The following is a 12114-nucleotide window of genomic DNA, read 5'->3' on the forward strand; positions in this document are numbered from 1 at the left end:
GCCTCAGCCCCTTTACAGCTTGTGCATAGTGATTTATGTGGTCCACTTCCAGTTGCGTCATTCTTTGGCTGCAAGTATTTCTTAACTTTCATTGATGATTTCTCCAGACGCACTTGGGTATACTTCTTAAAACTCAAGAGTGAAGTATTTAACACTTTTTTGGCCTTCAAGGCCTTTGTTGAAAAACAATCTGGACATCAAATTCTTAAGTTAAGATATGATAATGGCGGAGAAAATGTTAAAAACACATTCATCAACTATTGCACTGAGAATGGAATTCAAATGCAACATACTGTTCCATATACTCGACAACAAAATGGTGTAGTTGAAAGGAAGAATCGCACCTTAAAGGAAATGGCTAATTGTATGCTACAATCTAAAGGACTTGGTCTTAGTTTTTGGGCAGAAGCAATTAACTGTGCAAATTACATAATAAATCGCACTCCTACTAAGGCTTTAAAGAATATCACTCCAGAAGAAGCATGGAGCTCAATCAAACCAGATGTAAGTCACTTTCGTGTTTTTGGAAGTGAAGCGTGGGCCCATATTCCAGATGAAAAGCATAAAGCTTTAGAACCTAAGAGTGAAAAATGTACTTTTGTTGGATATTCTGAAGATGTCAAAGGCTATAGACTTATTCCATTTAAGTCCAAAAATGTTATCATTAGAAGAGATGTAAAATTTGATGAAAATATATCGGCCTGTGAGCCTAGTCCGGCGGATGTGCCACCTCTCCCTATCTCTTCTACCTTTGAAAACATTTCTTCTTCAGATGATGAAAGTGAGGATGAGAATCCTCCCCCACCATCTCAAGATCTTCCTTTAGCTCCTGAGCTTCCAAAATGGGTTCGTGCTACTCGAGATGCAGCAGGTGATCTTGTCGGTGATCCTACAGATCAGCGACGTACACGTTCTCAGTTCGAGAGAGCCTCTTCTTTACTGGCTCAAGCTCCAATAAATTATGATCCTGACACCTTTGCAGAAGCTTCAGGCCATCCAGATTGGGAAGCAGCTATGAATGAAGAATATCATTCATTGTTGGCAAATGATACATGGGATCTTGTTCCTCTACCAAAGGGGCGAAAACTTGTCAGATGCAAATGGGTTTACAGAACCAAGTATGGTCCAGATGGGAAAGTTGATAAACATAAAGCTCGTCTTGTTGCTAAGGGTTTTTCACAGGTTGAAGGAATTGACTACACTGAAACCTTCTCCCCTGTTGCCAAAATGAACTCTATCCACCTTGTTCTTTCCCTTGCTGCCTCTTTCAAATGGGAAGTCCATCAGATGGATGTTAAATCTGCCTTCTTGCATGGGGACTTGCATGAAGAAATATATATGGAACAACCCATTGGCTTCATACAAACAGACTCCAGCCTTGTATGTCGACTTAAGAAATCCCTTTATGGTCTCAAGCAAGCTCCTCGGGCTTGGTATGCCAAAATGGATAGCTTTCTTTTAGAATCTGGCTTTTCTAGGTGTCATTCTGACAATATTGTCTACACCAAGAAAGTGGGCAACTCTCTTATCATCCTTGTTCTTTATGTTGATGATCTTATCCTTATTGGTAGTGATCCCAACCTTATAAACAATGTGAAGTCTAGCCTTAAAAGGAAATTTGAAATGACAGACTTAGGACACTTACACTATTTTCTCGGTCTTCAAGTCTTGCAATCCAAGAAGGGTATTTCCCTTTCCCATTTCAAGTATGCTTGTGATATTCTACGTCATTTTCACATGGAAGACTGTAAGCCAGCCCCTTCTCCCTTTCAGTCTGGAGTCAAACTTTCAGTCACTTGTAATTCTCCTGAAGTTGATGCTACCTTATACCGTCAACTTGTAGGAAAACTTTTGTATCTAACTCATACTCGTCCTGACCTTTCCTTTGCTGTTGGTCTTGTTGCTCGGTTTATGCAAAACCCACGTGAAAGTCATTGGAAAGCAACTAAAAGAATACTTCGTTATGTTTGAGGTACAGTTCAGTTTGGGATTCATTACAGTGCCGAAGCAGCTCCTCTATTGGTTGGTTTCACTGATTCTGATTGGGCTGGAGACCCTGATGATCGAAAGTCTACTGCCGGTTATGTGTTCACTCTTGGTTCAGGACCTATTACATGGGCTTGTAAGAAACAAGGTGCCATTTCTCTTTCATCAGCAGAAGCAGAGTATCGTGGTGCCGTAGAAGCTAGTAAGGAAGCCTTGTGGCTTTGTCAGATCCTGTCAGAGTTTGGCTTTGAGCAGCAGCATCCGACTACACTTTGGTGTGATAATCAAAGTGCCATTCAGCTATGCAAAGATCCAGTCCAACATCAGCGCAACAAACACATTGAACTCCACATGCACTTCATCAGAAAGCTCATTCACGACCATGTTCTTGAAGTGCAATATTGTTCAACAGATGATCAAGTTGCAGACATCTTCACAAAGGCTCTCACAGAGGCGAAGTACACTAAACTTCGATTTATGGTTGGAGTTCAGGAAGTTGTCACTAAGGGGGGATAGGCTCTAGTGCCTCCTTCCTTCTCCTATTGTGTCATATTTGTAAATCCTTCAATCCTATCCCAAGTTGTTCTTAAGGGGGGATGTTAGGATTTTCCGACACATAGGAAATAGTTAAGTACAACTTGGTCTAGTGTAGAGTTAGGTATAGAGTTAGGTAAAGTGTGTTTCTTTACCGTTGTACATTTTGTAACTTACAATCCGACGGTCACGATATGTAGTGATCCGACAGTTCATTCTCTCCTCGGTATTACCGACACTTGATCCGTGGCTTGACACCTGATTGGTCCATGAATTCTATTTAAAGCGCATGGAGGGTCATTTGTAGGGTAATCCGTGCATGAGAGAAACATATGTAAATTTTCATTCTTTTATTAATAAATTGCCTGAAGTGGCCGCGTTGGCTCAGGCCGTGGACTGTTTCCCTCTTTGAGGGTTTTAACCACGTCAAAATACTGGTGTATTGATCTGCGATCTGGTTGTGAGCGGTGTCCTTTTGGTGTTCTGTCTGAGGAATTTACCCTGTAAATTCCTACAATCTTCATGTGAAGGGTATGGAAAATATTTTTGAACTCTAGCACATCTTGGTCCCTTCCCTGTTGTAGCGTGGTCCACTTTATGTATTTGTCTTCATAGTTCCCGACAAGGTAATATTGTACTTTGATGGCATCTCGAAAAGAATTCCAAGTGGGTGCGGCTTAAAACAGCGAGGGTTCACTCTGGTCCTTTTGTTCATAGTAGGTTTCCCACGAGTCCTTGACATGTGGGACGGCTTTGAGAAGTGAAAACGTAATCTTTTCCCGATTGGAAAATTCATGAACTAAAAAATATCCTTCCAATAGATTTAACCATTTATCTACAGCATTTTCATCTATCAGGCCTTCGAATATGGGAATATCGAAGTTAATAAATCGCTTGGATGAATATGCATCGCTTGTGGGTAGTCGTCGAAGGATTTGGGCAAAGTTATCCATCAGCACGTCCCTCTGTCACTCGAGGGCTTCCTCGAGCAACATTTTGAAAGGATCTACTGCCCCCTCGTCTTTCTTTTCTTCTGCCATGGGAGGTCATTGAGTTTTGTGAGGCTGATATTGCAATGGTTCAACCCGATCAAACCCTAACCCCTTATACCCTGACCTCGTTGGGGACATCCAAATAAAAATAGAGAAAGAGCATACCACTCTGATACTACTGATCCAAACTTAAACAGGAACGCAACAACTTATAGATATAATCATAAACACAGAGATTCAGCGGAAAAACACTTCTTTTCATTAATAGAAAAATATTGAACTATGCTTACAAACAAAATGGAAATAAGATAGCTCGGACGATGGTAGCTTATCTCTAAGAAGAGATGTGGCAGCTACATGCTTCTAAAATGTGTTACAATGAGGCTCAAGGGCCTATTTATTATTGGAAAATACGAGAAAACCCTAAACAACCAAAACCATAACCCCAGGAAATGTAACACCAAGAGTTTGTGGGCCCTGTTGGGGTTAGTTAGGCAACCATCTTCCCAGGGTCGTAACTTGGTCATATTATCTCCATTTGGCATGTACGATACTTTGTTGGAAATGTCTCACCGAGTATTATAGGTTTCGTCAGCGAAACCCAAAAAAACCGTAGTTTAGGGGGTCAGTTCTGCTCTGGAAGTTCAGGACCTGAAAAACTGCTAAAAATAGTAATTGCTGAAATGAACAAGGAAACAGATGAAACTGACTAGGGGATCTAGGTGGAATATGTGGGTGGCCACCAATATCCACCTAGATCATATGCCACCATTTTTCTAACTAGGTTTAATGGCCTACACAATAGGGAGGGAGGTGGAGTATGGGCTTCCTGAGTGTAGAACAAGCCCATACCACCTATGTCCTTGTTTATTGTGTCGTGTGGTGAAAAAACAAGGTACAAGTGAGGAATATGGCAAGGAAAAATGTTAATGAGAAAGAGATAGACTGAAGAGCATCCTGAGGATACACGCTGAGGAGTTTTGGTTGTGATTGGAATGAAATACAGACACGGGATAGTGTGTTGTGGATGCATCTATGTTGATCTATGCATATAGGAATTGCAAGAAAACTCATGAGAAGAAGAAAATTAGGAGTAGCATTGGCACAGGAGTGGGAACACATTAAGGAGCATGGTTGAAGAGAAGAAGAGGTGGAGACATTGTGTATTATAGAGGCCTGCAAGGTCCAGCGGGTGGAAACTCAATATACTCTATATTCCTAAATAATAGAGGGAAATCTTTGTGTGCATTTGAATACCTATAGAGCTTAGCAGGTAGAACTACCATATGCTATGGATCCCTATTAACACAAGTGGAGACATTGTCAGTTATGACTTCACATAGAATTTTACCAGGTGAAACATTGTGTGCTATGGATTTTTGTAAGCAAGTGGAGACATTGTGATATGTACATTCCTATGTGAATTTGTTGATTAGAAATGGTGTGAATTCCCTTGAGAACTTAATCCTCATACTCTAAAACCTGATCGAGGGTGTTCAACTACAAGAAATATTGTATTGTATTTTTCCTACAGTTGGGTGGAGAGTGGAAGCCCTCCCTCAGTTTCCAGTCATTAAGTTATGCATATAAGTGTATTTACTTGTACTTTTGTTGCACTATGAATGTTGAATGAAGTTGTTATGGGTTATTCTAAATGAATGTGACAGCATTGCTCATGAAGGGATGTGTTATTCTTGGTTGTTTATAACGAGATGGATTATGTGAATGTTCTCATGGTTGAGATGGATTTTCAAATCCCTGTGACTATTGATACATTCCTGAGCACAAGGTTAATTACATAGTATTTATGATTACTTATTGATTTCAAATGAATATCACTATGTGTGATTCTTTGGTTAATATATTGTGAATACCATGGATATATTTTATATATGGATTGGTGAAATTATGTGGTTGATGTTGTGTGTAGCATGTTATATCAATGGATCTAATGGTGCCTATTGAAATCCATTATGTGATTAATGGGATTTTGTTGTGTCTAAATTTACAGTTAAGTCTTAGTTATGGTTTATCTTAGTTATCTTCTTGTTGGTAGTCATGTTGAAAACTTTATTTCCCTTATTATGGCTATGTTTAATGCCTAGAATGATAGTGTGGGAATAAGGGTTTTACAGTTTTAGATATTAGTGTTCTGAGCAACAGTGGGATCCATGGTTGGTTAGAAAACCTTGATTTTGAAGTATTTTGTGGGGATAGACTTGTATCTCGGGCCATATATGTCTTGTACAAGGAGTTGTATCTAGGTTGGGTACATGTTAGCTTAGTGGATGTATATAGGAATCTGGACATTCAGGTCATTACACTTGTGTACATTGTTAAAGCATCGGATTTGAAATCACTCTAAATATCTTGCTGAGAACTTGTATGTCTAAGAGATGGGGAATTTTATGTCCTAGAGATGGATATGTCTCTCCGTGGAACGAGAAATCTCATCGTTTTGTGGCATATATTTATATTTTATAGGGCATAGATATGTGCCTTCGCGAGACAGGAACCTTTGATGTTTATTGATGAAATTTGTAGGATGGGAATATCCTCATTACCTGATATGATATTTCAAATCACACCACGTAGGTGTGCTAACAATCACTTCTAGAATGTGGACAAGGTGGCACAGTTGACAAAGGGCTTTAGACAGGGAACTTCCCTGGTGATTAATGTGAATATTTATGTCGCATCATATATTTTTTGGGTTGGAACATTCCTATACGTGTGGTACAATGGTGTTGTGGAGTGATGGCATGATCGGAGCCACGTTGGATACGAGAGATGTGGAAAGGTCACATAGGCACTTGGGTTGCCACATAGTGGTGCTTGCTGATGTAGTAAGGGTTAAGGGGCCCAAACTTCAAATTGGCAAAGATTTCAATCCAAGAGTCAGATTGAGGAAAAAATATATTGTTGGAGTTCTCTTGATAAGTTGAATGCAATGGTATTATCCAAAGTGAGTTTTGAGCACTTTATAGAAGGAAGAAATTTTGTAAACCCATTTCCATAATGAGTCTTTGGAGGTCAGGTTAGTTAAAAGTAACACCTCCCATTAGCTTGGGGAGTCTAAGGGGGTAGGAGGGGGCATTAAGGATATTACATGTTGTTTGTATTTCAAGATGAACACATAAAACTAAGGTGACATATTTAATCTCGCCAATGGTTAGCTGCTAAGAATTATTATAAGACATCATTTTCTTGGATTTCTCTTAGGAACATTGTAAGCATAATTCCATCATAATAATATTAGGCATGGAATTGAGTCCCGACCCACCATTAACTAGATAGAAATGAGAAATTTTATCACATATGTTCATAGAGACATAGAAAAGAGGGTTTTTAACAAAATTTCTAGAATTGTTTACAATGAATGTTTTTTCTTCGAAAGGATCCTCTTCAACGTGGTTCTCGAGAAAATGAATAAGAGTAAGCACCTTCCCTTCAAGAAAATTCTTCAAGTGCTATTGTTATTCGAAAATAGCAGCCATATCAAGAAATGTATCATTAGCCTGAATATTATCCATCTGTTGGAAACCCTTGAGCACTACTGAGCAGGGATGAATCAGTAGTGTGTCTTATTAACAAATTTCACCAATTTAAAATTCTCTACTAATCACATGCATTAACCATAAACACATTAGATTGTCTCATAAACATAAATCATATATGCAACTAAAACAATATAACCATGATATAAATAATAAACAACACATCAAAAACATATCCACACAATAGACACAAGATATTTGTTGGAAAATCCTTCTCCAAGAAAAAAACCACCCCTATTGTTGCATTACTCTAAATTTCTATTAAGCAAAATATGCCTTTTACATAGATTTGTTGACTCTCGACAGCTAGGAGACTCGACCTCAAATACAATCAGTTGACCCCCATCAGCTAGGAGACTTAATTATACTGATTAGTTCGAAATACTTTGTTCTCAAATGGATCTACACACTACCATCCTTTGAAATGCACCACGACCAATGATCCTCGCTCAACTCTGATTGGACCATCTAACTACCATTGAATTGAGAAATTGTTCATTTCACTAAAGCTTTGATATCACTACTCCACTCTCATGAAGTCACTACTCCTCTACACTATGCATACCTCAATCCATCTATTTTCATACTAGATCGCAAGAATCTATGCTCAACTCTGATTCAGCTTTGCAATCAAATCTCAACAAGAATACTCTATGCAAATCATATAAAAATACCATAGCAACATGCTCTCTACTCAAGAAAATAGTGGCCATAATCTATCTAATGAAAACTGGACAATATAATCATTAGCAGTTAAAATAAATCTCACACACATCCGTAACATCAACCTCTCACTCCAAAATATAATTACTGCATAATACAATCAGCAGCATAAAACGCAATGGCTATGTGCCAAATGCATCAACGGTACCTGAGAAACAAATATGGGAGTCATAAACTTTGGAGCTATACCAAGCTCTCCATCTCTACCAACAACTTTGCTATATCTCTTTGCATCTATGATCTACAATCTGAAACTCTGCATTAATACTATGTATCAGCAAATAGATCTGCTCTTTTTTCTCCCATTAGATCTCATACATTGTAGAAATCCTACTCACAAATAGGTTTGAAGCATACTCAGACAATGCAGACTTCTCTAACTCACACTATCACTCATCCAACCTTCACCCAACTCCAAAATGAAGAATATAAAACATATAGGGTGAAATTAACTTTTGGCCTGGGATCAAGAGTGCAAAAATTTAATGAAATCAATCCTCAACCATCACTACTTGTGCACTAAATGCATTCACACCCATTGGAAGACTTTTCAAACCAATTCTAGCATTTTTAATTAATCTAGAAGCCTCTTGATATTTCCAAGTTGAATTAATCTAGATGTGCGCAAGGAATGCGAAGAAATTATAGTTAAAGACATAAGCGCATGCACAGAACTAGATGATCTAGGTTGAAACCACATGCACAGGCTTGTCTCCATGTGGTTGGAACCTTTCAACCACATGCAGAAGCTTGCATGGGTGCGGTTGGGACAAAGTAGAATAAAAAACATAAATTCTCTAATCAAAATCTATGCCACCTAATGGATCACCTTCTCCAGCATCTGAAATCACTTCCAAACCTCTTCCAAGTCCTGTGACACTTCTACAACTAGGCTAAACATTTATCCCAAGCGTCACTACCAAGTTGACCTAAGAGTCCAAAAAACAAAGGTTGACCTCTCTACCAACAAGTCCTTTGCTCTACTCTGACACATGCACAAGGTTCAACACTTTTGAGCAAACTTTGTATTACATCTCCAACATCATCATAAGGTCAACACATTGTTGCAACAAGTCATGAGCAGGAACATAAGCTTGATGACCTAGTATGCAAACTCAACTAGTGTGTTATCTCAACAGTATGAATGACGCTTGAGCCATCATCTCCATCACATGTAGATATGCACCATCCACATGTACCAGCATCAAAAAACCATCATAACATATACTGCAACCATATCTACTCAACCTCCAATTCCTACATTAGGTCAATCCTGCACTAGGTCATAACATGAACATAAACGCCACTAGTACATGAATAGCCATCAACCACACCAATGCCATCATTTGACCACATGAGTGTGACATCATACAGTTGACGTCAATGCCAACACAATAAGCTCAGTTCCAACTCCACTAGCTACAACCATGCTACAAGGAAGGAATCCAAACCTCAACTAGACTACATAGGGTTGAATTCAATGGAAACAGGAGCTAGTTTCCATCATGAAACCAATGCCAACATCAGCTAGTTGCAAACAAGAACACCATAATTCCAAAAATCTCCCGCTTTGGCATTGATTGCAACCACACATAAACTCCAAACCAATCTCCTCTATCACTCCCCCTTTGACATCAATGGAAAAGGGCCAACTCCATCTGATAAGCCAAAAAAACTAAAGCATCAACACTTGAGTAATTTATCTCTACATGGATGAAAAATGGTGCATATCAACCAAGGACCATACTCTCCACATCAGCACCAAGCAGCATACTAAATTAATCAACATACAGAGTAGCATGTCCAACCATCAACCTCTAGTAGCAACAGAAATATGCACATGAGGTAATCACACGAGCATCTATGAACATCATCATAATCGCATATGAGCATCATCAAGTATATGCAACAATATGCACATGAGGCACCAACCAACACTCTCCACATAGAAGCAACATCAATAGGAAACATCAACCTCCATGCTCATATCATGAGGTCAAATCCCAACAATTAAAATCAAAGCATGAGGCACATCATGAACTCCTCTAAGCGGACCATAATGCCAATAATGGATGGTTGAAGTGAATAGGAACAGATAATTCTCCCCCTAAACATATGCTATCTCCAAAATCAGCTCCAACCTGCAATGAACCGCTTCCTATGCAAATAATGCTTGCTTGCGACAAATAGAAACACCATATGGATCAAGACTCCACATGACCATGACTATATGACATATAACATTGTATATACATGGTTGTAGCAGTGACATAAGACCTCATACATAACTCACATATGACCATAACATGACCTCATGACTCATGACTAAATGACCCAAAGATACATACAATAAAAGTGCATGGTTTCATGAGAATTTTACATGAATATATCAATAAATACATGGTTTCTATGATCACTTCCCATGGACCAATGACTCATGACTATCATGATTGTTACATCAACATTAGCCCATGCATGTGGCTGCAAAATGACTCCATAATATTCATTCATAACAAGTCTATCACCATGATGACTCAACTAACTATTGACTGGAGTTACAACCAACTAAATGATGAACAGTAGTAAATACATGGTTGTAATAAACTGCATATAACAGTCCATATATGGTTGGTCCATGTCTCATGTCATCTCTATACATGGTTGAAGCAATGATCACATTTTATTCATGGTTGTTGAAAACTGTATCCATTTCACTCATGCAAACATGTATATAACTACAAATAATTGAGTGAAAGTGATGAACAAAAGTTAGAAAATCCATGCAAATATCATACCATGCATAGATCCCCCTGAGCTCTATATACCTCCAATAAGTGGGTTGATCCTACATACTTGAATGTTCATAAGGCTCAAATGAACTCATCAAGTGTTGTTGCAATAACCCGTACTCATCAAGCTACAATAGTTATGCCATACACTCCCCTTGAGGTTATGCACCTCTCATGAACTCGGTGGTTCTCTATAAATATGCAAGAAATAATCATGGACTGCAGGAGGGGATGCTCTTCACTACTTTAAGATTTGTTGCTCATTCTTTCTCCACATGATATTTAGCTATTTGTTTTCTTCCTTCACTGGTTTTATGCTAGGTTCTCTTTGTTTTTTATGCTTTTTCCGATTTTTCCTTGAATAACGGGGCAGCAAACAGTCCCTTTCCTTATGGCCAAAATTATGACATATGTAGCACTCCATGTGGCCAATATATGAAGCAAGAGGATCAAATATCTTGTTTCTCATGCTAGATATATACCTTGCTTGAAATGTGCTTCTCCTCCATTGGTTAGATCTACAATTAGATGCATTATGTCCAATAGGTTACATGAATAGAAATAACCAAAAAACCATGATTATACTTGTTGGCAAATCTCTGTGGTTGTTGATACTATTGCAAGATCCATTGATTAGATATTTACATCTTGCTCCTGCAATTAGCTACAACATGCCCAAACTTGTGATAGTTGTAACATTCTACCTTATGCACAAAAGGAACAAAAAGACTTTGGTTCCTTTGAAATTTTACATATCTACCATGATCCTCTCTTGGAGCAAAAGGTTTTCTGAAAGTAGGAGCTCCTTGAGGTTTTCTTCTTTGTTGTTGTTGGTTTTGTTGCTTTATTAGTTTCTAGTTCTATTTCTTGTTTCCTTAGTTCCCACTCTTGTTATTGGTATTGTTTTCTACAGGATTCTTGGGTTCTTATTTGTTGTTTTTTCCTGCATGTAAACTTGAGTCACCATTTTGAAATCCAATACCATATTTATCCAATGGTGATCTCTAGATCTCAAGCAAATTACCCAAGGCCAAAGTACTTTTCTCCATATTTCATTATTGTCTCAAGGACATAACTTCAGCTTCTAATATTTCACACTCATCTTCCTTCTCTTTGTACTTTGTTCTCATGCCTTCTTCAACTCTTTCTAATTGTGCTAATTTAACCTTTAAGATGATAATATCCTCCTTGAGTTTGGCCTCCTTATCATCACATATCTGCAGTATTTTTTCTCGGTCCTTGCATGTAGCTATTACTCTGGAAATCTCAGCTCTAAGAACCTTAATATCATTCTCATATTCACTAGGCACTTAAGCATGATCAAAATTTGAATCATCAAAATTGTTACTCAAAATAAAATCATTAATCTGTATACCTTTGGGTTCATGATTTTTTGTTTTATTCTCATCATCAGTTGGATCATTTGCACTAGTAGCATGAGACTCTTGTGGTTGAGCTTCTTGTTTTTGAAGGCCCTTCTTCTTATTATTTTTATTGTTCTTCTTTTTGTTGTTCTTTTTCTCATTCTCCATA

This window comes from Pinus tabuliformis, chromosome X (assembly GCF_031772625.1).
Source record: "Pinus tabuliformis cultivar Carrire ecotype Pingquan chromosome X, CPIR1, whole genome shotgun sequence".
Taxonomy (NCBI): Eukaryota; Viridiplantae; Streptophyta; class Pinopsida; order Pinales; family Pinaceae; genus Pinus; species Pinus tabuliformis.